We start from the raw sequence: 27,689 nt of genomic DNA, 5'->3' as shown, positions 1-27,689 counted from the left end.
CTTATGGTTGCCAGGGTGAAAAGATGGGGGGATGTGACAATTAGGGAGCTTGGGATGGACATGTACACACTGCTATATTTAAAATAGATAACCAACAAAGTCCTACTGCACAGCACAGGGAACTCTGCTCAATGTTATGTGGCAGCCTAGATGGGACAGGAGTTTGGGGGAGAATGGATACATGTATATGTATGGCTGAGTCTCTTTGCTGTCCACCTGAAACTATCAACATTGTCACTCCAATTTTAAATAAAAATACAAGAAAAAAGAATAGTGTTTTATTATTCATGTTTGAATCACTAGCACCTAAAACATCATAGGTACTTAGTAAATGTTAGATGAATAAATGAGTGAACTGATTCAGCACACAGTACAGTGTAATAATTTAACTCTTAATTATCATTATCAAATTCATCAAAAATATTGCTGTGTTCTCTCTGTACCAAAGGCCTGTGACTGGCAAAGGAATATAAGGTTATCAGAGCACCCAGATAAGCACTGCCCTGGCTTCTCATGTCCGCACTTGTTCATACTTCCCATATTTCTACTGTCGTCCCTTTCCTGAAATGTATTTCTACCTCTTTTCTTACATAGCCTTTTCTCTACAGCAGTGCTTCTCAAAGGATGTTCTACCGACATACATATACAGACCATGTGCCAGAGCATGGCTTACTTTCTACCATTCCTCAAGATACATATAGAAATTAAGAGTAAGCATTTGAAACTTTCTAGACAGTTTCACATTGCCATAACATTCATGCAGGTTTTTACTGTGTTTTTAAAAGTCATGGAAGGGACTTCCCTGGTGGTCCAGTGCTTAAGAGTCTGCCTTGCAATGTGAGGGATGTGAGTTTGATCCCTGGTTGCAGAACTAAGATCCCACATGCCACGAAGCAACTAAGCCTGTGGACCACAGCTAGAGCCCACATGCCACAACCACTGAATCCACACACTCTGGAGCCCACGAGCCACAACTAAAGAGTCCACGTGCCCCAATGGCAAGATCCTGCATGATGCAACGCAGATGCTGCCTGCCGCAACTAAGACCCAATACAGCCTAATTAATTAATTATAAACAAATAAATCTTTTTTTTTAAAGTCATGGTAGATGACAGTTTGGAAATAAATAATTTGTCCTTCACCACAGGTAGTTTGAGAGGATTTACACATAGGCTGTTTGCTAAATAAATGTCACTTGTAATATTTGAAACCAAATCTTAGAAATTGGCTCATGGTTTAGGCACCCAGGCATAGAAAGAGAGTTGAAGTAATAGCCTCATGAAAAAACTGAAGGTGCTAAGGTAGGAAGGGCCTACTTAACAGAAAAGTGAACCACACTCCCCCCTTCACTAACCTACAGAGCATGTAATCCTTCACCTTTTATTCGGTCCTTCTCAAACTGGTAGAGCTATCTCAACCATCCATCAACTTTCTGCATGGTGTCCATAGACAGTATGTCCTCTTATTTGGGGTTGTTTCAAGACTCAGGTTTTCAGGGGACTTCCCCGGCAGTCCAGTGGTTAAGACCCCATGCTTCCACTGCAGGGGCAAAGGTTCAATCCCTGGTTGGGGAACTAAACTCCTACATGCCGTGGTGCAGCCAAAGGAAAAAAAAACACCCCAGGTTTTCAGAGGAAAGTCTACTCATACAGTAGAACCACTAGGAGTATTTTTATACTATGACCACAAGGACCTTAACTATCTTAGAACTAAGAGATTTCCATTCTCAAGGGTGTCTGGTCATGTATGAGGAGAGAAACAGGAATCTCAAAGAATTTCTAGGAAAACACCCAGTTAGCAGAGCCTGTGGAATTATACTGCCATCTATGTGTGACATTGTCTGGGTGGAAAACATACGATTATGCCACAGAAATTCAGAATATGGGAGAGATCAATGTGGTCTCAGGTTATCCTGGAAAGGTTTTTGTGGAGATGGGTCCTAAGTTGGGACCGTGTGACTATAGAGTTTGGATGGGTGCAGGACAAGCCACCCCAGGTGGGAAGCTGGATACATCATAAGCCAAGTCAGAAAAGCAAGATTTTTTTTATTGTCTTTGAATATGCATGTATCCTTACAGAGCATTTTGTGTGTATGTTTGTCATTTATATAAATAGTTGTCATTTATAGAAATAGAAATATTTGTAATATTTATATTTTCTTCACTTGACACTGATTTTAAAAGACCCCATCTAATTTTGTAAAACTACACATACAGATATACAAGCAACTGAAAAAACTTCTGTGTGTGATTCTTTGTAGACCTAAGAAGTCCTCTGCGATATGCCCAGACTGAACTGATTGAACTTAGGACACAGCTATACGTAATTTCAAACAGAAACAAAACTACCATCATGTTGCCTTCAAAAATGATTCTGTGCATTTGTATTTTCATTGGCAGTGTAACAGAGTTACATATAAAAATGCAATATATATTATGACCTGGCTGGGTGTAAGCCAGCAAGGTAGTGTGGTTTAGCTTTAAAAATATTTAAAGATGAAGGAGAAAAATTATATAACCTCAATAAATCATAAAAAGCCTTTGACAATTACTCAACTTCCATTAATGACAAGAAAAAAAAAAAACACTTAGCAAGCTGATTTTTAGAAGAGAGCTTCCTTAATCTAATAGAAGACATTTAAAAAACAGCAAATATTAAACATTATACATTCAATCAGCACAGTGAAATACTAAAATTAACAATGGGAATGAATCAAAGCTGCCCAATATGGTCACTTCTAATCGTCTTTGTTTTCAATATAGTGCTGACATAAAAACACTATAAAAATAATAAAGCACAGTAGGTGGCAGGGAGGGGAACAGGTTGACTGGGAAATGGCATTAGGTTCTATTCCTTATAATTATGCAGGAAGCCAGGCATCCGTCATGGAAGCTCTGTCACCCTCTGCCTGCGTTCATAACGTGGGGTCGATGGACCCTCAAATGGACCTATGGACAGAAATTAGGAAGTCTGTGAACTTGAATGGCAAAAAATTTACACCTTTATGTTCACTAGGTCCTACATGAGGTCTAGTCATCTCTTCAGTTATGAATAGTGACAAATCACAGTAGCATTAACACTATCTGTGGCTCAACAGTCAATGGAAACCATGAATTTTCATATCACAATAGAGTCATTACAGAATCTGCAAATATCACTCATACTTAACATCACTTAAAATTATTATAAAATATTAGACCTGGCTGCTGAGCGACTGAACAACAACAACAAAAGACCAACTTACAAAAACACTATAGAATACATTGTTGTTGCTTAGTGGCTAAGTCATGTCCAAACCTGCCAGGCTCCTCAGTCCATGGGATTTCCCAGGCAAGTACCCCAGAGCGGGTTGCCATTTCCTTCTCCAGGGGATCTTTGTGACCCAGGGATTGAATCCCCATCTTCTGCATTGGTAGGCAGATTCTTTACCACTTCACCACCTGGGAAGCCCCACAAAACAAATTAGGTTATTTCAAATATTGATAACTATACTTTGACATAATTATTTTTTGTTTTAAATCTATATAAACTTAATTACATTTTCAGCTCTCTCAGAAATGAACTCTTAAATTCAGTCAATCAGGAACCACCTGATTAGCACTAGTGAGGTAATATGCTTGGTAGACCCTGCCATCCCTAAAGAAAAGTAACCTTGCAATAACCAACCTAATTTTTTTTGCCTACTATAACTTCCCCTGTTCTCACTCCCTTCTGTCTGAAAATTTCATTTGGTACAGCTCCTCAGAATTCATATCTGCTAGATTGGATGTTGCTCAACTCACAATTTTTGCTCAAATAAAATCTTAAAAGTTTGTAATATGCCTCCTTTATCTTTCAACAGTTCTAGTGTCAGAAGAGGGAACCAAAGGAGACTCCTGATGGCCTCCAAGTGCAAGGAGCAGCTAGGGAAAGGCAAAGGTGCCCATTGAGACCCTGGGGTTCATTACTTTCCTGCTGCCTGGAGGTGGACGGTAACATACCACACATTAGCATCCTGGCTCCCTGGCTTCTGTGGAATGAACTTTTAGACTTTTTTTGAGCATTTCCTCTTCCAGACGGGGTTCAGAAACTGACAAGAGTTAGACTAGGTCTGATTTTAAAACTGGACTAGGTATGGGGTCAGATTGGGTTCAATTTAAACTAGATTGAGCCCTGTGTGAAGCCTCAGGTGAATAATATTTTGTTTTAAGGCTGATCAGGTTAACCCTACCAAGGATAATCTTGAATTACAGTGGCAACCATGGAAAACTTTTAATCCACATAAGTTTTTCAGGTACCCTAGATAAAAGCGGTCTCAGACAAGCAATAAGCATAAAAAGGTAGAGGTGAAATTAGTTTTCTTCCTCCACAGTTTCTGATGGCCAGTATGAGACCTGCTGGAACACCCCACTCACTCTAGAGCCTGCAGATGGGATCCTAGGAAAACTGGCAGAACCAGCAAAGGATGAGAATTCTTCCCAAAGTTAGCTCTCCCAGATTTCTATCTGTGGTACCTGGTCAAGAGAAACATAAATTTTCACACTGTTCCTTTCTTTCCCAATTCAGATTGGAGGCAAAAAAACATTTGTAAGAATTAGATCTTTAGGGACTTCCCTTGTGGTTCAGTGGTTAGGATCTTGCCTTCCAACACAGGGGGTTGCAGGTTTGATCCCTGGTCAGGGAGCTAAGACCCCACATGTCTTACAGCCAAAAAGCCAAAACATAAAAGAGAAGCAATACTATAACAAATTCAATAAATAGTTTTTTTAATCTTAAAAAAAAAAAGAATTAGATCTTTGGATTGTGGCTCATGAATTTAATTTCCTAAAGGAAATCAACCCTGAGTATTCACTGGAAGGACTGTTGCTAAAGCTGAAGCTCCAATACTTTGGCCACCTGATGTGAAGAACTGACTCATTTACAAAGCCAGCTGGTAAAGACCCTGATACTGAAGAAAACTGAAGGCAAAAGGAGAAGAGGGAAGCAGAAGATGAAATGGTTAGACAGCATCACAGACTCAATGGACATAAATCTGAGCAAACTCCAGGAGACAGTGGAAGACAGAGGAGCCAGGCATGCCGCAGTCCTTGGGGTCATTAAGTGTCGGACATGACCTAGCAACTAAACAATTTGTTCACTGTCTATCCTTTCTCTCCCAGAAAGAGCTTGAGCCTTCACATTTGCTTTGTGTCGTGAGCACCTGTCCTGTCCCTTGTTTTGTGTCCTGAAGACCTGGCTTAGCAACTGTCTGATTGGGGCCCCAAAAATATGGCCAGACAGAATCGTGGCTCACACTCCACTGAATAGATACGACTGGACAGAAGCATGGGTTTGCATTAGAGCTAGGGTCCAACCAATTGCTGCCAGCTCTCAGGGCAGTTGTATAAGTCTTTCTTTCTCTTGGTTATCTTTGGATATTGGGAAAGTAGTATCTTGCATCCTCTTTGGGGACACCTCTTACATTCGAGGAGTTGTCCAGTACTGTCAGGAGTATTTACTATTTGTCCTGACTGAAATCTGACAAGTTATTTGAAAGCATTTTTTAAAGTAGCTTTATGGTCAGAAGTTGGCCAAATTAAAGGCTGATATTCAGAACCTAAGAGGAACTTTCTGTTTAGGCCATCCTCCTAAGCTAAATTGAAACTACATGTCCAGAAAGAAAAACATTCTGAACCCTTTGTGGGAGGACTTACTGAAATACTCCAAAGACAAACACCTCTAAATCTAGAACACAGGAATCTTTTCACTTCTCTCTTAGCACATTACTTGCCAAGGATTTTTGCAGAAACCTAATCCCTGTGGCTAATGATTTGCTACATAAGTGAATATTGAAATGTCTCCAGTGAATAAGGTTCAGGTAACAAAAGGTGTGTCAATAATGAGTTCATAAAGACCTTCTCTGAGACATAAAGAAGTAAACTGAATATAATGTACTTATATGGGTAGGTTACCACCTTGATATCACTCAGTTTTCAACCCAAATCTTTGAGGAATTTAAAACAACTCTCCAACAAATTGAGGACAACTTGTACAACTTGTCCTACAAATTGAGACTTTGCAAGAAGAAAAAAAGATCACCTATCCTTTTTACCAATCCCCAAACCTCCCCTACTCATCTCAAAAGGCTTGTAGGTATTGAAAAACCTCTGCCTTTAGGAAACCAAAGTCCTTCTAGGTGGAACTTGTTTTCTTTCTCTGTTCCCTTGAGATATAAATATTCTACTCTATCTTCTGTAAGAACTGAGGGTCATCTCTTTAAAATGCAAACTTCAGGGGGTCATCCTTATCAGAAGGGGGAAAAAAGGGGAAAAAGGCTATTTATAAGCTAAGTAAATGAAAAATCTTAAAAAATCTTCACTACAAATGTTAGCAAAAAGTCTAAGCCTCTTGAACAAGTAATCTGAATTATTCCATCTGCCAGATACACATTTGGGATCTGTCCTTTTATAAACTAAAGTTTATAAAAATTTTGCATTATCATATCTGTCTCATGGCTAAAATTTTAAAATGAAAGTGATACTGTGCAGGGCCCCTTGGGCCTCCTGGGCACAAAGGCTTTCTGTGTCCCCCCATTATAGGAAACAGCCTTCACTCAGCCTCCATGACCTTCCCTGATTTCCAATGGGCAGATTCAAGCAGTTGTTTTTTTTCTTCTTCTTCTTTTTATTTATTTATTTATTTATTTTATTTTTTAACTTTACAATATTGTATTGGTTTTGCCATATATCAACATGAATCCACCACAGGTATACACGTGTTCCCCATCCTGAACCCTCCTCCCTCTTCCCTCCCCATACTATCCCTCTAGGGAAGGGACTGGATAGGAGACCAAGGAGAAACAATCAAGAGCGGCCCTGGGGCAAGGTCCTATTTCCCCATCAATGTATACATACAATAACTTTGAGCTACTTTGCAGAAACTGAAAGCCCCTCCAGGTGGGAGCAGCTAATGATTAATGATGGCATGCTGCCCAAAAGCTTGTAGACCCCAGATCAGTTAGACCTGAAAGCTGATGATACTGACTCTACTTACCTCACCACCAACCCCTCAGAAGAATGACCAGGAGCTGATCACACCCTCTTTAAACAACTACTATTAATATAAATATTATAGCTCTCATAGCTCAGTTGGTAAAGAATCCATCTGAAATCCAGTTCAATTCCTGGGTTGGGAAGATCCACTAGAGAAGAGATAGGCTACTCACTCCAGTATTCTTTGGCTTCCCTTGTGGCTCAGCTGGGAAAGAACCTGACTGCAATGTGGGGGATCTGGGTTTGACCCCTGGGTTGGGAAGATCCCCTGGAAAAGGGAAAGGCTAGCCACATGTGTTCATGGGGTCACAAAGAATCAGACACAAATGAGCGACTTTCACTTTCACTTTCATTAATATAAAACTTCTCACTATCTTCCCTAAGGTGGGACACATAGTTTTGAGGGCATTAGCCTGTTGTGTCCCCCTTTGCCTGGTCTCACATCCCCTTTCTCACACACCATTTCCTACCCACCCAAAACTCTGCCTCTGAGACTTGATTCAGCGCTAGTGTACAGAGAAGCTGAGCTTTAGGCATCAAAAGCTGTAAGATCTCCGTTGGAATCTGTCTGTATGCTTATGTATGTCTATGTATACATATTATAGATATGTGATATTGTTTCTACTCTGGGAGGTATTGCCAAAATTAATTTGTAAAGAGCTCTATTTAATTGACTTAAGTATACTCTCAGGAATAGAGAAACTAGAATGTTTTTCAAGTTCACATGATCTAGTAAATAAAAGCTAGTTAAAGTGTTGGTTCAATTAAAACAGGACTATCTTTAGAGTTCTCAGTGTTCAAATATAATGTAGTCATATAACTTTTATTCTACTTAAGTTTCAGTTCAGTTCAGTTCAGTCGCTCAGTCGTGTCCAACTCTTCGTGACCCCATGAACCGCAGCACGCCAGGCCTCCCTGTCCATCACCAACTCCCGGAGTTCACTCAGACTCACATCCATTGAGTCGGTGATGCCATCCAGCCATCTCATCCTCTGTCATCCACTTCTCCTCCTACTTAAGTTTACTGAAAGCTAAATAAGTTCACATTATCTCTGTTGGATAATTTGCCAGCAAGAAAGATAACTTAAGCTGATAGTTAGCGTTTAATGTCTCATAAGGCATGTATGAGTAATCCAAACATCACTGTCAAGAATAAGTAAGTTAAAAAGACATAAGTAAGGAAAAACTTTATAAATGAACTTTTCAACAATAATTATGCTTTATGATAAGTCTACATAAGAATGGTTTCTAAATCATTTTAAAAACTTGAAATCTTAAAGTTATATTGATATAAATTAAATGATGGCTATTCACTGAATAGCTAGATCATTTTCAACTAAGATAAAACACTGATATATTAATTACTGAACATAGGTTTATTCATTTTGGCTTCATTTTATAGAGGAACTAAAGATATTTGAGCTTATTATCAAACATGTTTTTGAGACATTAAAAAAATTACTTTAAGAAAGAATATACTTCTAGAAATTATTAAATGTATCTATAAATTGGGCAATCAATAGAGTGCTAATGTAACAGACAGTCCACAATTGCTAACTTGTTAGTTTCCAAGAGGACTTAAAGAGTCTAAGGATTAAGAATTCTAATCCGGGGGAGATAAAGATGGCAAAATAGGAGGATGTGGGGTTCACCTCCCCCCACAGACACATCAAAAATACCTCTACACATGGAGCAGTTCTCACTGAAAACAAACTGGAGACTGGCAGAAAGACACTTGAACAAGCAAGGCTGTAAGGAAGATCCATGTGGAGTCAGGTAGGGAGGGAAGAGAAGCGATCAAGGTGGGACCAGCACCCCTGGTAGAGGACACAGGTGAGGAGTGGGATTACACAAGTTCAAAAATCCTCCCTGGGGGTAAGCAGCTAGAGCCACATATTGGGCAACCCAAACCTAGGCTCTGACACCAGGAAGATGAGTCCCCTTAGCTGGTTTGAAAACCAGTGGGACAAACAGGAGGGCTGTAAGAAACCTAGACTCTGTCTGTAAAAAGCACACATGCATACACTTGCTTACTCCCAAAACTAGGCGGACGAAGCAGGCTCAAACTGCTCAGGATTCTGGCCAGTGTCCAACAAGCCCCAGTGTGAGCCCCAGCTTGAGATGAGCACCCGTTTAGCCATCCTTGCCCTCTGGCAAATCTCCACAGTGGAGTGGGGCTGCAGCAGCTGAGAAGAGTGTGCGGTTGTGAAGCACAGAGCCAGCACAGACCCAGAATGCCATCTGAACGGGGCACGGATGGCCACTGCTGGCACTTGTGGAGGCAGTATATATGAAGCTGTGCAGAACTCTGACCGGGGCCAGGAGTACCACAGCCCATGCCCCTACCTACACCAGCTGCCTGCAGTATCCCCTCACCTCTAGGGCAAGTGTACTGAGAGAGGGAAGCACACTCTTAGAGGGAATAGAGCCAGCTCACACACCCAGTCCTGAAAGCTTCTGCTCTAGCATCAAGAGATGAGACCACACGCACAATAAGGAGGTGGTGGCCACAGAGCAGAGGAGAAACCCTGATTCACGAGGGCTCTGGCTCTAGCCCTTCCGTCTCTAGCCCTGCCTCCTACCAAGGTGATAGCTGCCAGAAAACCCTGGGGGAAAACATGATTCATGCTTATGTCAGATCCAGCTCTCTGACCAAAGCCACTGGGAACACACAGACAGTATAAGGTTACTTCCACAAAAGGACACTGCTTCAAGATCAACATAGCTAACTGGTTCGCCTAATTTCATAGAGATAAAGAAAGATAAGGAAAATGAGAAGTCAAGGAATTTGTTTCAAATGAAAGAACAAGAGAAACTACTTTAAAAAAAAACTAGTGAAACAGGGACTTCCATGGTGATACAGTGGATAAGAATCCACCTGCCAGTGTAGGAGACACAGGTGCAATCCCTGGTCCTGGAAGATTCCACATGCTGTGGGCATCCAAGCCTGGGCAAGACAACTACTGAGCCCAAAGGCCACTCCTACTGAAGCCTGTGTGTCTAGAGCATGTGCTCCGCAACAAGAGAAGACAGCACATGGAGAAGCCTGTGCACTGCAGCCAGAGAGAATCCCCTCTCTCCACAATTAGAGAAAGCCCGTGTGCAGCAACAAAGACCTAGTGCAACTAAAACTGTTTTTAAAAGTAAATAAATGAACATTTTAAAAAATATTTTATAAAAATATAGGGAGCAATGAAAAAAACTAATGAAACAGAAATAAATTCACCAAATAAAGAAGCCAAAGAATTAGTAATTAAAACACTAATATAATTAGAGAATAAATGAGCACCAAACTGTAACAAGGAATTGGAAACTATTAAGGAAAAAGAACCAATCAAACTTAAAGAGTACAATAACTGAAATGAAAACACACACTCACACACTACAAGCAATTAACAGCAGGTGATACAGAAGAATGCATAAGTGATCTGGAAGACAGAATAATGGAAATAGCCCAATCAGAACAAGAAGAAAAGGACAAATTAAGAAAATGAGAACAGTTTAAGGAACTAGTGGTACAACACCAAGCATGTTAACATTGGTATTTTAAGGGGCCCAGAAAGAAGAGAGAGAAAAAAGGGTCAAAAATGTATTTGATGAAATTATGGCTGAAAACTTCCAAAATGTGAAAAAAGAAACATATCCAGGTACAGGAAGCATAGAGGGTCCCAAACAAGACAAACCCAAACAGACTCACAAAAAGGGATATAATTAAAATAGCAGGAGTTAAAAATAGAGAATTCCAAAGGCAATAAGAGAAGAGCACACAATCACATACTAAGGAAGCCCCATACAGCTATCGGCTGACTTTTCTGTAGAAACATTGTAGGCCAAAAGGGAATGCCAGGATATATTCAAAGTACTAACAGGGGAAAAACCTGCAACCTAAGATACTCTACCCAGGCATATTATTACTTACAACTGAAAGAGACAAAGAACTTCTCAGAGAAGCAAAAACTAAGAGTTCATCAATACTAAAGCTATCCTCAGAGAAATGTTAAAGGGTCATCTCTAAGTGGGAAAGAATAGGCTACAAGTAGAAGTAAGAATCTATAGGAAAGAAAAATCCTACTCATAAAGGCACATATATAGTAAAGGTTGTGGGTCAACCACTTAAATAAGCTAGTACAAAAATTAAAAGACAAAAATCTATAAAATCAACTATAACTACAAGAAAGAGTTAAGGGGTAAACATGAAGATTAAAATATGACATCAAAAGCACAAAACATGGTGGAAAGTAAAAACTATAGATCGTCTACAATGTGCTTGAACTTAAATGACTACCAGTTTTAATTAGTAGATAAAGCTATAGGTCAACATATACTAAACCCCATGGTAACTACAAATCAAAAATCTACAATAGGACATCCCTGGTGGTCCTGTGGTTAAGAATCTGCCTGCCAATGCAGGGAACACAGGTTTGACCCCTGATTCAGGAAGATTTCACATGCCACAGAGCAACTAAGCCTGTATACCACAACTACTGAGCCCAGAGTCTAGAGCCCAGGCTCCACAATGAGAAGTCTGAGCACCACAACTAGAGAGGAGCCCTCTCGGGTAACAACTAGAGAAAGTCCAAGTACAGCAATGAAGACCCAGTGCAGCAAAAAATTAACTAATTTATTACTTTTTTAAAAGCCCATAATAAATACACAAATACTAGAGGGAAAGAAACACACTCATATCACTACAGAAAATCGGCAAACTACAAAGGAAGAAATTAAAAGAAGAAGAAAAGAACACAGAAGAACTACAAGAACAACCAGAAAAAAGTAACAAAATGGAAGTAAGGACATACCTGTCAATAATCACTTTAAATGTCAATGGACTACAATCAAGAGAGATAAGGTGGCTGATTGGATAGAAAAAAAAGAAAAACACAAGACCAAGCCATAGTCTGCTTAGAAGAAACTCACTTCAGTGCTAAAGACAGACTGAAAGCATGAGGTTGGGGAAAGACACGTCATGCAAACAGAAACAGCAAAGCAGGGTAGCAATACTTGCATCAGACAAAATAGACTCTAAAAAGAAAGGCTATCAGAAAAGACAAAGAGGGAATTCTATAATGATAAAGGCATCAACATAAGAAGAAGATACAACACTCATTAATACCATTTCCTTCTCCAGGGGATCTTCCCGACCCAGGGACTGAACCGAGGTCTCCTGTATTGCGGGCAGAGGCTTTACCGTCTGAGCCACCAGGGAAGCCCCTAACATAGGATTACCTAAATACATAAAGCAAATATTAACAGACATAATGAAAAAATGACAAAAGGACAAGAATAGTAGGAGAATTTAATGCCCCACTTACATCAATGGACAGATCACCCGAGAGAAAATCAATAAGGAAACAGCAGTCGTAAATGACACATTAGCCCATTGGATTCAACATATATCTACAGGACATTCCATCCCCAAGTACCATAATACACCTTCTTTTTAAGTGCACGTGGAACACTCTCCAGGACAGATCACATGGTAGCCACAAAATGAGTCTCTATAAACTTTGGAGGACAGCAATTATATCAAGCATTTTTTACAACTAGAGCAGCATGAAGCTAGAAATTAGTTATAGGAAGAAAAGTGGGAAAAACACAATATTGGGAGATTGAACAACATGCCACTTAAAACTAATGGATCAATGAAGAATCAAAATAGGAATCAGAAAATATCTTGAGGCAAATGAAAATAAAAGCACAAGTTTTCAAATTCTATGGGATGCAGCAAAAGCAGTTCAAGGAGGGAAGTTTATAGTGATGCAGGCCTACATCAAGAAACAAGAAAAATCTCAACAACCAAACCAAGTCTAAAGTAATTTGAAAAAGGAAAACAAATGAAGCCCAAATCCAACAAAGGGAAAGAAATAATAAAGATAAAGAGAGGAAATAAATAAAATAGAAACCAACAACATAAAAGATAACATCAAAGAAACCAAAAGTTGATTTTTTAAAAACATAAAAAAATGATAAACCTTTACTCAGGTTCATTAAGAAAAAAATAAAGAAGACCCAAAAAAATAAAACAAGAAGAATACGGGAGAATAAATAACAACCAGTATCACAGACATACAATCCTAAGAGAATACAACGTTATGTGTCAATAAATTGGAAAACCTAGGAAAAACTGACAAGTTTCTAGAAACATACAATCTTCAACCCGAATCAGGAAGAAATAGAATCTGAACAGACTGATCACTAATAGTGAATTGAATTTGTAATTAAAAAGAAACAAACAAGCAAACACCTCCCAGAAAACAAAAGTTCAGGACCAGACAGCTTCACAGGGGAATTTTACCAAACATATAAAGGAAAGATCATACCCATGCTTCTCAAGCAATTCCATTAACTTGAAGGGGAAGGAAACACTCCCAATACATTCAATGAAGCCACCATTACCCTGATGCCAAAACCAGGCAAAGACCCTACAAAAAAGAAAATTATAGGCCAACATCTTTGATGCATAATGGATGCAAAAATCCTCATCAAAATATTAACAAACCAAACTCAATAATATATAAAAAAGATAATACACCATGATTAAATGGGATATATTCCAAGGATTCAAGGAATAATAAATCAGTGTAACATACCATATTAACAAATGGAAGCATAAAAATTCTATGATCATCTCAAAAATTGCAGAAAAAGCATTAGACAAAATTCAACATCCATTCATGATAAAAACTCTCACCATAGTTGGAATAGAAGGAACATATCTCACCATAATAAAGGCCATTTATGAAAAACCCACAACTAACATTATATTCAGTGGTGAAAAGCTTCAACATGTCCTCTAAATGAGGAATAAGATAAAAATGCTTCCCACCTATATTTAACAGAATATTGAAAGTCCTAGCCAGAGTAATCAGACAAGAAAAGGAAATAAAAGACATTGGGAAGGGAAGAAGTAAAACTACCACTTGCAGATGACATAATATAACATACAGAAAACATAAAGTCTCTATAAAAAAAACTATTAGAACTGATAAATGAATTCAGTAAAATTGCAGGATACAAGGTTAGTTAATATACAGAAATCTGTATACAGTAATACTGAACTACAAAAAGAAAAATCAATAAAACAATCCCATTTACAATTGCATTGAAAAAACTAAAATCCTTAGAAATAAACTTAACCAAGGAGGTGAAAGACCTACATTCTGAAAAACTATGACATGGATGAGGGAAATTGAAGACAATACAAATAAATGGAAATATATCCCATGCATTAGAAATGGAAATATATCTTCATGGATTAGAAGAATTAACATCGTTAAAATGGCCATACTACCCAAAACAATCTACAGATTTAATGCTGCTGCTGCTGCTGCTGCTGCTAAGTCGCATGGGTCGTGTCCGACTCTGTGCGACCCCATAGACAGCAGCCCACCAAGCTCCACTGTCCCTGGGATTCTCCAGGCAAGAATACTGGAGTGGGTTGCCATTTTCTTCTCCAATGCATGAAAGTGAAAAGTGAAAGTGAAGTCGCTCCGTCATGTCCAACTCTTAGCGACCCCATGGACTGCAGCCTACCAGGCTCCTCCGTCCATGGGATTCTCCAGGTGAGAGTACTGGAGTGGGGTGCCATTGCCTTCTCCACAGATTTAATGCAACCCCTATCAAAACACAGGCTTCCCTTGTGGCTCAGCTGGTAAAAATCTGCCTGCAATGGAGGAGACATGGGTTCAATCTCTGGGTTGGGAAGATCCCCTGGAAAAAAGAAAGGCTACCCACTCCAGTATTCCGACCTAGAGAATTCCATGAACTGTATAGCCCATGGGGTCACAAAGAGTCAGATACAACTGAGTGACTTTCACTATCAATCCCCAGACATTTTTCACAGAACTAAAACAAATAGTCCTAAAATTTATATGTAACCACAAAAGACCCAGAATTGCCAAAGCAATCTTGAGAAAAAAGAACAAAGCTGGAGTTATCACACTGGCTTCAGATTATACTACAAAGCTACAGTCATCAAAACAGTATGGTACTGGCACAAAAACAGACATATAGATCAATGAAACAAAATAGAGAGCTCATAAATAAACCCACACAGCAATGACCAGGTTGTCTAAAACAAAGGGGAAAAGAATATATAATGTAGAAAAGACAGTCTCTTTAGTAAGTGGTGCTGGAAACACTGGACAGCCATGTGAAAAAGAATAAAATTAGAACATTTCTCTCACCATATACAAAATAAACTCAAAATGGATTAAAGACCTAAATACAAGACAAGTAATCAAAAAATTCCTAGAAGAAAACATGGGCAGAACACTCTTTGACATAAGAACAGTATTTTTTGGATCTGTCCCCTTTGGCAAAGGAAACAAAAGCAAACAGAAAACAAACAAAACTAAAAACTAACAGAACTAATCAAACGTAAAAGCAAAGGAAACCATCAACAGAACCAAAAAACAATCTACAGCATGGGAGAAAATATTTATAAAGACATGAGTGATAAGGGGTTAATATCCAAAATATATAAACAGCTAATACAACTCAACATTAAAAAAAAAAAAAAAAGAACTTTGTTTAAATGGACAAAAGACATGAACAGATTTTATTCCAAAGAAGACTCAGATGGCCAACAGGCATGTGAAAAGATGTTCAATACCACTAATCATCAAACAAATGGAGATCAAAACCATGATGAAATATCTCCTCACATGTATCAGAATGGCTATCATAAAAATGTCTACAATAACAAATGTTGGTGAGGATTTAAGAAATGAGAACTCTAGTACACTGTTGGTGGGAATGTAAATTGGTGTATCCGCTATGAAAAATAGTATGGAGGTTCCTTAAAAATCTAATATAGTGTTACCATACAATCCAGCAACTCTACTCTTGGGCATATATCTTGAGAAAATTCTAATTAGAAAATGTTCATAGCAGCACTATTTACAATAGTCAAAACACAGAAATAAACCAAGCACCCATCAGCAGATGAATGGGTTAAGAAGAGGTGGAATATAAGTACACAATAGAGTATTCAGTTCAATTCAGTTCAGTCGCTCAGTTGTGTCTGACTCTTTGAGACCCCATGAATCGCAGCACGTCAGGCCTCCCTGTCCATCACCAACTCCTGGAGTTCACCCAAACTCATGTCCATCGAGTCGGTAATGCCATCCAGCCATCTCATCCTCTGTCGTCCCCTTCTCCTCCTGTCCCCAATCCCTCCCAGCATCAGAGTCTTTTCCAATGAGTCAACTCTTCACATGAGGTGGCCAAAGTTTTGGAGTTTCAGCTTTAGCATCAGTCCTTCCAAAGAATACCCAGGACTGATCTCCTTTAGGATGGACTGGTTGGATCTCCTTGCAGTCCAAGGGACTCTCAAGAGTCTTCTCCAACACCACAGTTCAAAAGCATCAATTCTTCGGTGCTCAGCTTTCTTCACAGTCCAACTTTCATAGTCCATACATGACCACTGGAAAAACCATAGCCTTGACTAGATGGACTTTGTTGGCAAAATAACATCTCTGCTTTTGAATATGCTATCTAGGTTGGTCATAACTTTCCTTCTAAGGAGTAAGCGTCCATAAAAAAGAAGGAAATATTGTCATTTGCAGCAACATGGATGGACCTAGAAGTTATTATGCTTAGTGAAGTCAATAAAGACAAATTTATATGATCTCACTTATATGTAGTATCTAAAAAATAATACAAGCAAATCTATACACAAAACAGAAACAGCCTTACAGACATATTATAGAACACACACTTTTGGTTACCAAAAGGGAACTAGGGATGGGGTAGGGATAAACTAGAAGTATGGTGTTAACAGATATAGATCACGTAGATAAGCCACAAAGATTTATTGCGCGTACCATGTGCTCAGTTGTGTCTGACTTTGTGGTTCCATGGACTATATATAGCCTGCCAGGCTCCTCTGGCCATGGGATTTCCTGTGCAAGAATACTGGAGTGGATTGCCATTTCCTCCTCCAAGGGTCTTCCCAATCCACGGATTGAACCTGTCTCTCCTGTGTCTCCTGCAGTGCTGGTGGATTCTTTACCCACTGAGCCATTGGGGAGGCCCCATTGTATAGCATAGGGAACATTATTCAATATAATGTAATAACCTATAGTGGAAAATAATCATATACACACACACACACACACACACACATGGATATAACCTAATCATTTTACTGTACACCTGAAACTAATACAATATTATAAATCAATTATAATTCAATTGAAAAGAAATACATAGAATATTAAATTATTTGTGGGAAAATTAACAAATGTATAATATTAAGCTCTAATACTTTTAAAAATGTTAAAGTTTTTCACTCAAGGTCTTTAAAAATGTTCTTCAAAAGAGTTTTCAAAATGCCTTCATCACAGTCGGAGATGATCTTCTATTGTATTTTCTGATGATTATCACTGTTATAGACAAATGCTATTTTTACAAGTTTATTTTGTATCCAGCTCCTTGTTGACTCTCTTAATAATTTTCTAACTCTGGTGGGGATTTTTTGGTGGACAATAACAACATCTGCAAAAAATAAAATTAAAAAGAGAAGAAAAATGAAAAATAAGACAGCTTGCTTCTTTCCTTACAATTCTCATACACTTAATTGTTTGTTTGTTTCATTTTGTTTTAGTGTTCAGAACTTTTAAGGTGGCAAACATGTTTGTCTTATTCCTGACCTTGAAAGGAACTTGGGCTCTATTAATCTTTATTTTTAATTATATCTAATTTTCTTGTCTCTTGTCTCTTTTGGTTTACTCTATTGCTTTGTACAAACCACAAGGGCTTTATTGATTGATGCTGGGGTGCAGTGCACCTATTTTTTTGTTTGTTTAAGCTTTATGTGTGTTCCAAAGTACAAGAGGGTTGACAACCACCATTGTTCTCATACTTATTGGACTTGATTGCAAGTGAGGCTTTTGAAAACAAAAATAAATTCCTGGAGAAGGCATTTAGTAATTATTATTCAGTTTATCTGGGCTGCAGCTTGAGAATCCATATTTTCTGAAAAGTTTGCAGGCACCTCTGACCATCAACAGGATTTAGAAATCACTGAATTTGAGTACCTATAAAAACATGGTCTAGTGTGAAAAGGATAAGAAGCAACCTCTAAGCTTCTAATGATTTCTCAGTAAGAAGTTGACAGATGTTTAGATGGCTTGGGGAAAAATCTGTAGATGGTAAGTCATCCCAGAAGAGGAAATCATATTAGTAAAAACCAAGAGCTGAAGGAAAGGAAGGTCACTTCCTGAAAACTACAAACAGTTACTCATGAAAATGTAAAATGCAGAAAAGGAGTGGCAGGAACAAGAGAGTTAAAACAGAGGCCATAGAATAAAACCATATTAAGACTGAACTTTACCCCAAGAGTAATGAGAAGCCATTGAAAGGGTTTCAGCAGGGAAGGACATGAGTAGAGTCTTGCTGGAGAAGGACTGATTTAGTAACAATGGAGAAAATTTATTGGAAAGAAAGCAGTATGGAAGCCCTGACCCTTGGGATAACTACTACAATTCAGGCAATAAATGATGGTAACTTGAACTATAATACAATTACAGATAGGTAAAATCACTGTAGATGGTGATTGCAGCCATGAAATTAAGATGCTTACTCCTTGGAAGGAAAGTTATGACCAACCTAGATAGCATATTCAAAAGCAGAGACATTATTTTGCCAACAAAGTCCATCTAGTCAAGGCTATGGTTTTTCCAGTGGTCATGTATGGATGAGAAAGTTGGACTGTGAAGAAAGCTGAGCGCCGAAGAATTGATTTTTTTGAACTGTGGTGTTGGAGAAGACTCTTGAGAGTCCCTTGGACTGCAAGGAGATCCAACCAGTCCATTCTAAAGGAGATCAGTTCATTGGAAGGACTGATGCTAAAGCTGAAACTCCAATACTCTGGCCACCTGATGCGAAGAGTTGACTCATTGGAAAAGACCCTGATGCTGGGAGGGATTGGGGGCAGGAGGAGAAGGGGATGACAGAGGATGAGATGGCTGGATGCCATCACTGACTCGATGGACATGAGTTTGAGTAAACTCCGGGAGTTGGCGATGGACAGGGAGGCCTGGAGTGCTGCAATTCATGGGGTCACAAAGAGTCGGACACAACTGAGCGACTGAACTGAACTGAACTGAAAAGATGAGTATAAGTAGAACTAACAGAGAGTAATGATGACTGGTGATAAAATGTCTAAGAAGAGGAAGAGCAAATGCACTGGAATCAATTCATTACTCATAAGTATTCTCTGAGCTCTGTATTTTGGATTTAATATATTTATCTAAAACTGTTGAGGCATTCTCTAAAACAATGAGGTTAAAGATAAATGTTTATATCTTATTCAAAATTGCCAGAGTTTAAATAAAACTGATGATAATATATACATAAATATTTAAATACATAATAAGTAAAAATGATTTGGATGGGTTCCTTTCAGAGTATGTCACATTCCTTGCCATTTCAGTTTTGGTCCACTCTAACTTAGCCATTTCCTTCCACCACTGGAGTGAAAGTGTGAATTGCTCAGTCATGTCTGACTCTTTGCAACCCCATGGACTTCAGCCACCATGCTCCTTTGTCCATGGAATTCTCCAGGCAAGAATACTGGAGTGGGTTTCCATGTCCTTCTTTAGGGGATCTTCCTGACCCAGGAATCGAACCCATGTCTCCTGCATTGCAGACAGATTCTTTACCATCTGAACCACCAGGGAAGCCCTGGAACAGCTCCACAAAGTCCCCAGACCCTAAAATACCACCAAGCCTGTTAAAGTCACCGACAGAGACTGAGCTGAGGATAAAGAGGATCATGGAGAAACTAAACCAGCTGATCCCACCCAGACACTTCACCAACGTGAGCTCCACCACCAGCGCCACACACAGCAGAGCCACACTCCTCAGCCCTCGAGACACATACTGCAGGGGGGACCAGATGGACGTCCTGCAAGAGGTGAGGGACCATCTGGGATGAAGGAAGGAATATAGTGGGGATTTCCTCAGGGCCAGGATGTCCTCCCCAGCCCTGGGGGCAGGTGCTTTAGGAAAGGTGACAGACTTCACCTACCTTGTGAGCTTCACTCTGTTCTGGGAGGGCCAGGTGTCCCTGTCTCTCCTGCTCATCCACCCCAGTGAAAGGGTCTTGGCTCTCTGGAGGGCCAGGAACCAAGACTGTGACCGGTTATTTTCAAAGGCAGGGCTGTTAATAGCCCCACCCATATCCTTGAATGTGGCCTAACTCTAAGCCCAAGTGCTGAACTGTGACACTTGAGAGAAGAAGCCTTCTACTGTCTGAGGCCTTAACATGTACCCTGTGAGGTCCTGACTGGTATGACCACCAGTAATTGAGAAATTTCTTTTCTTACTGTCAAGGAAGAAAGCCCTTTTTTCACAGGTAAGTATACCTTTAGATACCTGAGAGGTGACAACAGGCACCGCTACATACACTTCAGTTCAGTCACTCAATGGTATCCCACTCTTTGTGACACCAGGGACAGGGGCACGCCAGGCTTCCCTGTCGATCACCAACTCCCGGAGCTTGCTCAAACTCACGTCTGAGACGATGACGCCATCCAGCCATCTCATCCTCTGTTGTCCCCTTCTCCTCCTGCCTTCAGTCTTTCCAGCATCAGGGCCTTTTCCAATAAGTCAGTTCTTCGCATCAGGTGGCCAAAGTGTTGGAATTTCAGCTTCAGCATCAGTCCTTCCAATGAATATTCATGACTGATCTCCTTTAGAATGGACTGGTTGGATCTCCTTGCAGTCCAAGGGACTCTCAAGAGTCTTCTCCAACACCACAGTTCATAAGCATCAATTCTTTGGCACTCAGTTTTCGTTATAGTCCAACCCTCACATCCATACATGACCACTGGAAAAACCATAGCTTTGACTAGATGACCTCTGTTGTTAAAGTAATGTCTCTGCTTTTTAACATGCTGTCTAGGTTGGTCATAGCTTTTCTTCCAAAGAGCAAACTACATTGCCCACCTCAATTAATAATGGGCATGACCCTCTCTGATGCCTCTGCTACTCAAGGTATGGCTAGGTATGTGGTATCTTCCTGAGCCCCCTACTCATGACTTCCAAGGTTGGCATTCTCACTCAGATGTTCAATAAAAAAGGACTGCCCGAGGTAGAATTGTGTATTATATATGTCCTTTTCCATCATGCCCTATGGTAATCTCAGATCTAGTCATCTCTTTTACTGTAGACCTAGGTTTTACAAAATACGTTCAGTGGAGAAGTATTCTGCTATGTGTTAATAGATTTTATACTGGACAAGTTCTCCTTGATACGTGCATAACATCTATGCTTCATCTCATATCATTTTCTGTAGACTACCTCTTAAGTATCTCTCACATTTACCCATTTCTCTACATGCCTACAGTTCTTACCTGTGTTCAGGTCATCATTAGCTTATCTAGATTACTTGTCATAGCTTCCTTTCTGCCTCTCTTACCGTCTCTAATTCACTGTTCACACTGTAGCTTGAGTCATGTTTCCAAAAATTCAACTTCTTCCTACGATATGTGTGCTCACTCAGTCAAAGCCAATTCTTTTTTGACCCCATGGGCTGTAGCCCACCAGGCTCCACTCCCCATGGGATTCTCTAGGCAAGAATGATGATGTGAGTTGCTGGTTCTTTCTCTAGGGGATCTTCCCAACCCAGGGATCAAACCTGCATCTCCTGAGTCTCCTGCATTGGCAGATGGATTCTTTACCACTGGGGCCACCTGTGAAACCCATCTCAAATTGATCTCAAGATCAGGTATTGTCAGCTATTCTCAGGTCTCTGGTTGGAGAAGTCCTTCATATTCGCTGAGTTGTGATCTAGCAATTCTCGGAAACCACAAGTTGAGCAGGCCTCAGCTTACACTGGGGTGTAAGCATGTTTCTCATATCAATCACAGCAACGTCAATGCCAAAGCTCTCTCCCCTTGCTCACAAACAAATGTTCACTTCCTGGTCTGCCAGCTTTACACTAAGCTGCAAAATACTTCCTGAGCCACTTTGGAATTTGCAAAGTGTAACTTATATGCCACCACAAACCCCAGAACCTGGGGGCCAATCCCTGAGACCACCTATCAGTTTCAGACTCTTTTGCTGCTTTGCTAATTTACTGTTAAGTCTTGAGGGCTCAATCCATTTCCTTTTCCCCCTTAGGGATCCATTTTTTCCCCATGGATTTGCTTTCTCTAAGCTTGGCCACAGAGTGGAATGCTAGGTTTCCAGCAGCAGCCCCTAGCAGCAATTCTCGGAAACCACAAGTTTAGAAAGCCCCTTTCTAAGCAGTTTTATTTTTTTAATTTTAATTTTTAAATTTTGTTGGCGTATAGTTGATTTACAATGTTGTATTAATTTCAAATGCACATCAAAGTGTATCATATATATATGTATATACATATATATATATACACACACTGTTTTTTAGATTCTTTTCACATATAGGTCATTACAGAGTATTGAGTAGAATCACAACAGTTTTCAAAGTCAAGCTTCGAGTTATTTTCCCTTAAGTTTCCAAAAAAATATGTCAAGAGGAAGTAAAGTGTGGATAGCAAACATGGAGAAAAAACATGCATTCCAGATCTTACAGTTATCCAAATGTTGGCTCCTGATCCATAGTCCTTGATTCTCTTCTGAAACAAGTAAAAGCACAGTTGGGTTTCTGCTCTTTCCCTTTGATCTCTGATGGTACACCTCACCAGATCTCCTCCTGTCCACTAATTGTCCTTATGCCTGAGTCCCAGGAAGGATGAAAATGTGCTGATCCCTTCCTTTCTCTAGAATGAACCTGAAGAGACATCCATAGCACCAAATCAGGTACCACTTATATCTGCTGTACTCCTGGGTCCCCATTCACCCATGTTCCCTTTCTGCCTGCTACCACTTACCTACACAGGATTGGAACAAAGAGTGAATCAAAGGAAAGATAAGAGCTTTGAAGCAGAAAGAGTCAGGAAGCCTTTCATCAACCAGAGGAAAGAAATGCAATATATATTTATTCATGCATCAGACTGAGCAGGGTTTCCCACGTGGCATTAGTGGTAAAGAACCTGCTTGTCAATGAAGGAGACATAAGAGATGTGGGGTTGGGAAGATGCCCTGGAGAAGGGTATGGCAACCCACTCCAGTATTCTTGCCTGGAGAATCCCATGGACAGAGGAGCCTGGCGGGCTCCAGATCATAGGGTTGCAATGAGTCAGACACGACTGAAGTGACTTAGCAGGCACACACAGACTAAGCAGGACTTGCTGCCAGCTCTTTGAGAGGTATTAGGGACACAGCAGTGGATCAAGCAAATGCATTACCTTCCTTGAGGAAGCTTACAATCCTCAGAAAGCAAGTTTCTAGAAAAAAAAATGAAAGGTAAACATAAAAAATAACATATATAGAGAACCCTGTGATAAGAGGTCTTCATGCCATGTTGAGGAGCCTGAACTCCTTCCTGAGGGGAATTTTAAATAAAGGACTTTAAAATAAAGGATTTTAAGCAGTAATGAAGTTGCATTTGCAGTTCAAAAGGATACTCTGGCAGTTGTGTTGAAGAATTTAGATGGAATAAAACAGAGACAATCTGGCTAGTGGCTTATAGTAATCTAAGAAAAATATTATATGAACTTGAGTAAGTGATGCAAAAGTAGCAAAAGAGAAGAGAACTTGCAGGTTAGATAAATACTTTGAATCTAAAATTCCAGACTCCATGAATCCATCCATGTGACAGAAGAGCAGAGCTGCCCTGAACTCAAGGCTCTCTCAGAAAGGTATTTTCCCTAAAGCATATACAGTGGATACTCATACACACACACACACAATCCCAATTCATACACACACCAAAAAAATGCCCAATAGATACAAAATTTGCAATGATAATACTTTTCAGTTATAGAAAATTTTAAATTATCCTTCACTCACAAGTAGCTTCCATTACCTATATTGTGTGAACAGTCATTTGTTGTCTTGTGAAGGTCCAGTGTGGAGCTGAAATGATGATACATCTTAACCACACTGATCTCTCCTGATGTGACAGTAAGTTTGCTTTGTCCTGTGGTAGGTGGTGTGTAGCATGCGTCTTCTAGGAGACATTCTGATGCAGAGCAAACTTCATCAGCATCAACCCTAGCAATCAGGATTTTCTGAGGGCACAATTCCTAGCAGGGGGTCTCTGAGGTCAATCACCTTGAATTTTAAAGAGAAAAATCAATTCAAGGAAATCATTTCAAGCTCCTTTGATAACAGATTTCATCTCAATTTTTTCCAAAGGGGAAAGGATTCATATCCTATCTCCAGATTTAAACCCAGGAGTATATCTCCTAGAGTCAATGATTCTGTATGGGGAACATTCTGGGCAAATCTTTGATGGATACCCACAGCTTTAGAGTAGGAACATTTTGATTTAGTTAGCCTAATTCTCTGTAGGCATAACTTCCTAACCTTTAGTGGATGCACTTAAAAGTTTTATATGGTGTTTTCCATTTCATTAAATGTGTTTTAGTGGCAAACACAAAGCCACGTTACTTAGGAAAGAACAATGTTTATACTTAGCTTTAATAGAACTTTCTTTAAAGCCTATGAGTTTACCAATAACAATCATTTTGAGATTTACTTCAACTGATTTATTGCCTAATATTTATTCATTTATTCAGCAAATGTTTATTGAGATTCTAACAGATATGAGGCATTAAGGGCAAATGGAGAAAAATAAATGTTCAGCACGGTTGCAATCTGAAAGACATTTAACCTACCAATTCTATGAAGGAAGTAAAAATGCAGAAGGGCTTATGATAAGGTGGTATTTGACTTAGCCCCTAAGGATATCTGTAGACAGGGAATGGAGTGAAAGAGAAAACTCATAAAGATCATGAATAAGGTTGCCAGGTTTAGCAAACAATAGAACAAAGTATCAGTTCAATTTCGGTAATTTCTAATTGCCTATGCATATTACATGAGATAAAAGGAAAATATTGCGTGGGAACGATGGATACTAAGAAATTATTGCTCATTAGAAATAATTCAAATTTAGTTTAGTATTCTGTATTTTTATCTGATAACTCTAATCAGGAACAAAATTATCATGAACTTTGTTCACCGGTCCAAAGGAGTGAGAGCAATTGGTGGAATGCAGGGAAGAATGAGGCTAAGAAGAGGAAGAAACTAAATTATGGAGGCTCTCGAGTATGAAACTGAGGATTTTAGTGTTTATTCAGTAAGTTTTTGAAAGCTACAAAAGCCAATTAAAGGAAGAGAGTAATGCAATCCACTTTGTGCTCTAAAGAGCAAATTCACAATTTAACAAGATGTGCATGACCTATAGAAAGACAATTTAAAACATTACTATGTGATATAAAATAAAATTTATATAAACAGAAGAAAAAATACTATTGTTTCTGGGTGGGATGACTTAATATTGAAAAAAGGTCAACTATCTCTTTAATATTTTCTTATTGTTGCTGCAACGAAGTGGCTTGAACAAGTGGATCATCTTGCAGTTCTGTGGCTCAGTAGTTCAACCTCTGTCTCAATGAGTTAAAACCAACATGTGGCAGGGGCCAAATTCCTTTCTGAAGGCTCTGGAGGAGCATCTGTTTCTTTGCCTTTTCAGGTTTCTAGAACTGCCCACATTCCTCAAAGCCCCCTTCCTCCTGTTTTCAAAGCTGTAATGGTGGGTCAAGTCCTCACACCACATCTTTCTGAACCATTCCTCTGCCTCCCTCTTCCACTTTTGAGAACTAAGGCGATTTAGATTGGTCCCACCCAGATAATCCAGGATATCTCCCATCTCAATATCCATACCCTTAATCATGTCTGGAAAGCCCCCTTGTCATGGAAGGTAACAGATTCACAGGCCCCAGGGATTATAAAGAAACCTTTGGGGAACCATTAGTTTGCTTTCTGCAATCTCTAAACTAATCAATAAATACAGTGGAATCTTAATAACATTATTGACATACTGTTTAATATACTCAAGCCTAGGACTTCCCTGGCGGTCCAGTGGTTAGGACTCTGAGCTTCTGGTGCAGGGGGCATTGGTTCAATCTCTGCTTGGGGAGCTAAGATCCCACAGGCTGTGCAGTGCAACCAAAATTGGTTTTTTTTTTTTTTTAATTTTTAAATAAAAATTGAAATTAGGACTTCCCTGGTGGCTCAGATGGTAAAGAATCTGCCTGCAATGCAGGAAACCCGGTTTCAATCCCTAGGTTGGGAAGATCCCCTGGAGAAGGGAATGGCAACCCACTCCAGTATCCTTGCCTGGAGAATCCCATGGACAGAGAAGCCTGGCGGGCTACAGTCCATGGGGTTGCAAAACATCAGACACAACTGAGCAACTAACACTTTCACTATTCTAAAATGATCAAGTAAAATAAACATGTAAGACCGATCAAAAGAGATTTGTTATATATTTGAAATAGTCCTGCAGAGCACTTCCTCTGACACTTAGCAAAATGAATATCCTGACACATTACTATTATACAAGATATGGTTTATAATAATAAATTCAAAGACTGTATCCTCACCAAAGGATAGCTGTGCATTATTAGGATGGGGGTAGCGATGTTAAGTTTCCAGGGTCAGAATATTCAACCATCCAGGATGTGATGCTGTTAAACATCATAGAAGCCCAACCCTGTCACATGGAAATTCCAACATAATTATAGGATTATGAAAACTCTCTTTAGCAGACCAAAATGACCAGGACTTAACAGTCCTCCAGGTCATCATGGAAGAGCTATTCCAGAATTTGTTCAATTCTGCCAGCAGTGCCATTTTGCACTGTTTTTATTGGTTACACACACAGAACAACCATGCTGATGAGCTCTTCTATGGACACAGACAACCATGCTGATGAACTCTTCTATGGACACAGAACAACCATGCTGATGAGCTCTTCTATAGACACAGACAACAGAGGCTAAGCATGGAGAGTGAAGCAGAGACTGTGGGTGGTCCCCTAAAATCCATTCCCCTCTCCCTCTTTAGTAACTGAACACCATAATTTTAGCTGGGTCCAGCGTCACCAAACTAAAGGCCACAGCCTTCCTGCAGCTGGTTATGACCATGACGAGATTTCTGCCAGGACTATGAGTGGAAGTGATATGGGAAACTTCTAGGTCATGCCTTTAAAAGTAAAACAACTCTCTCCCCCCTTCCTATTGGCTGAACTGCAATATAATGATAAGAGATGACAAAGCCATGTTAGGCCGTGGAATTGAAGTCATATATTAAGAATGCACCTTAATTGTGGTGAAGACATCAGGGGTTTATGCTCAGTTGTTCAGTCATGTCCAACTCTTTGCAACCCCATAGACTGTAGCCCTCCAGGCTCCTCTGGGCATGGGATTTCCCAGGCAAGAATACTAGAGGGGGCTGCCATTTCCTATTCCAGGGATCTTTCCAACCCAGGGTTTGAACCTGAATCTTTTGCATTGGATTCTTTACCACTGCGCCACCTGGGAAGCCCAGGGGTTTATGCATAATGCTCAAACTCATCAAACTGTACACATTAAGTATATGGGGTTTTGTACACCAATTAAATCCCAGCAAAGCCGTAAAAGAAATAATAAAATTAAGAGCATCACACTAGCCCCTCTTTAAAAAAAAGAACAGCTGAACAAGCATATAGAAGGAATTGGAGTCCCTGACACCATGTAACATCATATTAGCCCTGGCTTGCTCACCCTATGACTGTTATGTGAGGGATAAATACATTTG

At 39.6% G+C, this 27,689-nt stretch overlaps 1 pseudogene; it reads left to right on the top strand.

The window, feature by feature from the left end:
- Positions 1 to 27,062, top strand: part of LOC129628726 (NXPE family member 1-like) — a 34,704-nt pseudogene extending 7,642 nt beyond the window's left edge.
- Positions 27,063 to 27,689: the final 627 nt, after the last annotated feature.

Source organism: Bubalus kerabau, chromosome 15 (assembly GCF_029407905.1).
Source record: "Bubalus kerabau isolate K-KA32 ecotype Philippines breed swamp buffalo chromosome 15, PCC_UOA_SB_1v2, whole genome shotgun sequence".
Lineage (NCBI taxonomy): Eukaryota > Metazoa > Chordata > Mammalia > Artiodactyla > Bovidae > Bubalus > Bubalus kerabau.
Note: the sequence above shows the minus strand (reverse complement) of the source record. Positions and strands in the feature narration are given on the sequence as shown.